This window comes from Scomber scombrus, chromosome 4, assembly GCF_963691925.1.
Source record: "Scomber scombrus chromosome 4, fScoSco1.1, whole genome shotgun sequence".
NCBI classification, from domain to species: Eukaryota; Metazoa; Chordata; class Actinopteri; order Scombriformes; family Scombridae; genus Scomber; species Scomber scombrus.
The window spans coordinates 17,031,225-17,037,822 of NC_084973.1; the positions used below are offsets into that span (position 1 = coordinate 17,031,225).

Genomic DNA, 6,598 nt, shown 5'->3' on the forward strand with positions numbered 1-6,598 from the left:
TTAAGCAGCTGAGCCAAAACAAACAAGAAAATCAAGCAGCATCCAAAAGTGTCTAAATATTTGCTGCAAAAGAACTTGCAAAAACCAGCAAGTGTTGCGTTGCAAAAGTGGATTAAATTCATTCCACATTTATTTTCTTGGATATAATCAGATTTTTATGAAAAAAGCTGGTTACCCCAACTGTCACTGAGCCATCTCAATTAGTGTAACAAGTATTTTTTCATTAAAAAAATCTGATACACTGCCTTACAGAATTGGTATTGCTGCCAAAAAAGCATCAGGATCACGTTATAATGTGAAATTCATTTGAATGAGGAAACGCATAGGAATATGGTTCAGTCACACGATTTGATTAAGTTCTACTTCATGCTTGGGTTGAGACATGACGAGATTCTGCTGTTATTCAGCACAATGGATGACAGTGTGATAAATATGCTTAAAACGCACAGGGCTATAATTGCGTAATATAAAGTCATTAAAACTATATATCTTAATGACACATTTAATTAAAACAGTGTGATCACACAAGATCCTGGTCAAAGAAGGAATGAAGAGTGAGTGTCTGCCAAGTGTGTGGTTTTATGTGACTGGAGGGAACACTTTTTCATCCAGGTAAAGCCAGGCATTCTCCTGCGAGGTGTGGGTCCCTTCAGGTTGACAATCATGTAATCTTCAGCCACATTAGTTTTCAAAGTACTTATATATCGATACAAAGACAAACAATGGAATACATTTCTTTGTTAAGTGTTTAAAAAAAAAATGTAATTAATGCTGTCTGTTGACACCAGTGCGTAATGTATTAAAAAGAATTTTAACAGCCTCTGTTGTGTCATTGCAAGTAGGCAATATGACTAAATGTATGTGGAAAGCCCTGTCCATATATGTTTGTATAGTTTTGGGCTGTATTTCATTTGGGCTCTGCCTCTTATTTCCAACTTTGGGGAAGGCACTTTCCTGTTTTAACATGAAAATGCTTTCGTGCTCAAAGAAGTCCATATAGAAATTGTTTTCCCAGCCTTTCCCCAGCTAACCGCAACCCTGAGCTCAACTCCATCAAATGCCATTGATACGAACTGGAACGCTGGTTGTTAACCATGCCGTGCTGCCCAACATCAGCCTCAACGTCTCTAATGCTCCTGCGCATGAATGAGAGCAAATTCCTACATCCTAAATCCTAAAAAGCCTTTACAGTAGAATGGAGGCTTTTACAGCAGAATATTGATGCCCCTGTTTTTTTAAAGTTTTTTTTATTTTATGTGATATTCAACAGTCACATATTTGTAAGTAACTGGCTCAGGGTTCAGACAAAGAATGAGAATGCACATGTTTTACTCACTAAAACCAGAAGTAATTTATTAAAGTCACTTATAACTAAACCAAAACTACATGTTGAATCAGTAGTGTATGGAAATGCATGGATGAGGGCAAATGTATACTAAAAAGTAACCATACAAATGAAACAAAAAAAGAAGCGATGTAGCTGGTGGGAGAGACTGTGCAGGCCAGCTTTTAAAAGGTGGTCAAGCCCACAGCCCTGGTGAACTGCTTCTGGCTCCTTTTAGGTAGCTTCCTAAAAGGAGGAAGAGAAAAAAATGTACTGCTTTCAGCTCCTGACACTGATGCCAACATTCTCCCACCATGTCCTTCCTCTTGACAAGCAAATTATGACTCCATCTGGAATCAGGGTGTGTATCAGGAGATAATCACACCCACATGTAAAGGTAACACCAGTCACATTTTATCTGTACATCTTGTGGTCTATATATAAATTAATCCAGGTCTACTTCTTTAGTCCTTTGTTGAACCCACATGTAAAGCCTCAAATAACTCACCACCTACAGTATGAAAATACCTTTATAGCTTTTATATTCATATACCATAGTGGCATTGGCACAAAGAATGAATGTTGAAATGAATGTTTTAAATTAATCTGTGCTGCCTCTTTGTGGTAAAAGACAGTTAATGCAGCTTTTTGCCTTTGGAAAACCTACATAGATCCACTTTTGATCTCTGTTCTCAAATAAGCACACATTGCATTATACTTTCTAGTCTTGTTTACTGAAGTTCCCCAAGCCAAGATATGGCTCTGCTGTGCCTCTTTTCATTTGGTTACTCCTGTTCTGCCACGTGATGATATTTGTCAGAAGTTACTGTTACACAATATTTCTCTTTTCTCTCTCTGTCGTGTGTGTATGTGTGTGTGTGTGTGTGTGTGTGTGTGTGTGTGTGTGTGTGTGTGTGTCTTTCTTCTTCCAGAGGAGGGTGCTGTGGCCTGCCAGACTTGTTATGAAGGCTTCATGTTTATGAACGGAATCTGTGAATCAAAGTGTCTTGTAGGTTTCTATGCAGCTTCTCAGCTTACAGAAAAGCTTGTGTGTTTATATGTATTTACAATGAGTGTCAGTGTTCAACCAGCTACTTCACAATAAAAAAATTATAGATTACACAGTGTTTGCAAACAAATATCGCACACAGACTACCAGTTCTAGTAAAATACACACTGATCAATGAGGCCTCTTGTGTGTCAACTTGTCAGTGAAAATTCCTTCTCTGGATTTGTGAATACTATTGATACTTGTGTTAGTCATCAGTCACATTTTTTAAGGGGGATTTTGTAATGGCTATTTGTAATGGTAGCCTTTTATAATTAATTTAACTGCCTCTGCTGTGTAGACAGGAGTTTCAACTTCCTCTTAATCTGGAGTTTCCAGAATTTTAGAAAGATACTAAATATAACAGACATGACTACATTTCTTTGAAACTAGGGTGTGGTAACACACAGTGACACCATGCAGGAATGATTAGAAACCCTGTATGGAGTTTACATTTGTCTCATGTAACTATCTAATGGTCTGCTCCTATGTTTGCCTTAAAAACAACACAAGGGTGAAGCTACTACATTCTCTGCTCTCATACTTTTTAAAATTTGTTTTGTTTTGTTTTGTTTTGTTTGTTTTGAAAGATTTGGCTTTTTGAGTATACATATGTCAAATTTAGTATAGCGATACAAATTTCTTTTCTGGTCCCAGTGAAGAGTTACACTAAGGCTATGCAGCAGACCTACATACAGTATATTCAGTTTTCTTATGAATCATTGTTATAGTCATCTGAAATTCTTGGCAGAGAAAGCTACTTGGTCAATTCTGGTCCTGCTGTTTGCCACACAACTCTGCTTTTGGTTTACTGTTGGGTTATAACAATAATAATAATAATACTAAAGTAATAATAATAATAATAATAATAACAATTATTATAATAATAACTTTATTTATATAGCCTAGTGCCTTTGAAAACGAAGTTACAAAGTGCTTTACAATAAAAACAGATGATGCAAGTAAAGATCAATAATACAATAATTCAATTACACAACAAATACCAACAGTGAAAAAAAATCCATACGATAAAAGTGAGTCTTAAGAAGAGATTTAAAAGATGACACTGAGTTTGCCTGCCTGAGATCTCCAGGCAGGGAGTTCCACAGCTGAGGGGCCCGAACAGCAAAGGCCCCGTCCCCTCTAGTGACATGTTGAAATATAGGAACTATCAGTAGGGCCCTGCTGGAGGATCTCAGGCAGCAGTCAGGCTCATACGGAGTTAGCAATTCACAAATATAGGCAGGAGCCTGACCATTCAATGCTCTAAAAGCCAGAAGTAAAATCTTGAAATCAATTATACAGCATATTCCTTTAATTTAGCGTGTCTAATCCACATTTGTTCTCTCAGGGGAAGGTGTGAATGTGCTGACAGTCATACTCATTCTCATATGTTGTTTACATTTTCTGGAGTAAATTATTTCAATTTAAATAAACCTTGTCATAATATGATAGTTATTATCCGGTGAAAACTAAAACTTTGATTATTCAGAAACAAAACACTCAAAAAACATATCAAGCATGTAAAAATACATTTCTTTTAATTTGTCAATAAACAGCCAATAAACATGCTGACATGTATATATCACTTAATGCTAATTTTGACAGGTGTAAAATGTATTGTATGTGAAGCGGAGTGATTTGATCTTCAGCTTCCAGTTCTCAGATAGACACTGATAAATAGGAAACAAAGGACTAACTGTTGTAGCAATTAATTACTTCTAAGGAGGATATAATAGGTTTAACTTCGCATTTCCACTCTTTGTCTATCACCTTAGTGACATGTTCTAATACATGTAGGTATTTGTGCTATGTAAGAAAACTGAATTGTTTGTAGTGATTCACAAACTGCCTCGAACTCAGTGACAAAAAGGGAGTTACACATGAATAAAGTTTCTAGAGATGGCATTTATCAACTTAAGATGAAGCAATATTATAGTGTATTGTGTAGTGTATGATGTGTGCAAACAAATCAGAAAGCCCTGACCCAACTGGTTGAAGGAGCCCTGGGGGGAAAAGAAAGAGGTTAAACAGGGAGTCTCTTAAATAGGCTGAGGCCTAAACTACTATGGTGTAGTTTCCTGATTTCCTTTCCAACTCTGCTGTTTTCCTGAGCCAGATGGCCAAAGCAATCACCTAGGCAAATTATCCTAAAATCCTAAATAATTACCAAAGGACAGCTTTAAAGGTTAAACATTTCCAGTTCCAGTTTAAGCTGCATAAAATATATCAAATAAAATAATTTAAATCTCTTACGTAAGTAGACTTTCGTAATATAACCGTTGCACTGAGACTGTAGAATAACAGGTGGTATGTCTTATCTCATAATAGACTCAACAAATAGACACAGCATTGACTCAGGGACATGTTCTGTTGTATCTCTTCCTCTCTCTCTGACACACACATCCACATCCTCAGTGTGTCTGTTAAATTTAAATTTTAAATGGATATATAATCAATATAACCAGATGTGTTGTCACACCTGTCACAAAATGACAGGAAAATGTTGTTTTTTTCTCAAAAGCTAATCAAGCTCACGTGAGGACGGGATGGACGTGATGTCAAAGTGACCTTTGATCACCAAAATGTAGTAAGTTCATCCTTGAATCCAAGTGGAAGGTTTTTGCCAAATTTGAAGAAATTCACTCTCGGTGTTCCTGAAATATCCTGTTTACGAGAATGGGACAGACGGACAACCCAAAAACATAATGCCTCCAGCCACAACTGTCACAGCGCAGAGGCATGATAAAAAATGAACATCTAAATGTATTCTGATCAAATGATTTATTTGAATAAATTATGTAAAACATGTGAATAAAAACATGAAATGCGCGTTCAACCTTTAGCTATACATACATTAACCCTGGTCCCTGTGTTAACTACAATAAACAATCTGACATCTGACAGTCAGATGCGTTAAGAATTAATCTTAAAATCTCTTTCTAAAGAATTGACTGGTTTGAAGAAGCAGCACATCACTAAAGTTAGTGAAGTTTTTTCAGTACATTAAGTGCTTTAGAAGATAAATATATTGTCTTATGTAGCATCTAATCTATAAAAGCTTTGTATAGTAGATTTGGTTACAGAATTAAAGTGAAGTACTGCTTCCAGTATAGGCGTTTTCATTTAGTTGGCCTGAACAATATACAGGCTTTTACAAACTTAAACACTGTTCACCTGCTTTTAAGGAAACTAAACTGATTAAAAGGAAATATAAAAAGCCATCAGACTGAAAACAGAAAGGTGCCTGCAAAAACAGCTAAGCTCTTCATGTGAAAGAATCATAGCTACTGTTGCATGATTGTCAACATTCATAAAATGCAGTCATTTCTTTTGCTCCCTAAATAAACACTTTAATAATCTAAAAACAATACAGATTTTAAACCCAAAATCATATTGCTAGACTCCCATTTCTTTCATTTAAAACAATTATTTTACAGGGGTTCAATGAATTGTACATCGTTTCAGTTGGACTGTTTCATATCAACAGGTGCAGGCACGCACACACACACACAGGCCCAATGAGTAAAGAGGTATTCCTTCACAATAATTAAACATATTCTTTAAAAACTTGAAGACTAATCTTCTTTCAACATTTTCAGACTAATCATCCTTTAATTTTTAATGGTGTGAATTTGTGTCCATTTACATGACTGTTACCCTCTTGGAGCTATGGACTTGATTCTTCTTCCTCTCCTCTCACCTATCAATGTTTTACTATCTGTAACAAACCCACAGAGACAGACAGACTGCAGGTCTGAGCACCAGGCGAGCTGCAGGGATAAAAAAAACAGATCTTCTTGCATTCATCTACAAATCCTTAAACACCCAAAAAACAAAGGTGGAAAGAAAGAATAAGTACAGTACCAATTCATTCCAAAGGGTGAATATGTTGAAATGATATACAATAATCAATTATACAGTTATAGGGCTTGTGTCACACAAAGACATTTTCTCAAGAGGGAAATGTAAACTTTAAATTTACATTATTTCATAATTTAATCTCCTTTTCTTCAGACAGATACATTGTATTTGCCACACTGTTGCATAAGTCACTGTCACTGTGCTGTACTGTGTTTGTTACAGATAATAATGCCCAGACTTTCTCTCCACCAATCTGATGCCAAAACAAATCTCAACAGAAAAGGACTACATAAGTAAGGTGTATGACCTTGGCTGGATAGTGTTCACACAGTTGAGTTTATGGTATATTTACGAAGTTCTTT

At 36.0% G+C, this 6,598-nt stretch overlaps 1 protein-coding gene across 1 annotated transcript in view; it reads right to left on the reverse strand.

Annotated features, from left to right (window-relative positions):
• Positions 1-5,207: 5,207 nt before the first annotated feature.
• Positions 5,208-6,598, reverse strand: part of rfk (riboflavin kinase) — a 6,113-nt gene continuing 4,722 nt past the window's right edge. The window contains exon 4 of the mRNA XM_062418205.1: positions 5,208-6,598. This exon is cut by the window's right edge and continues 541 nt beyond it. The gene's annotated coding sequence lies outside the window, so the exon portion shown is untranslated.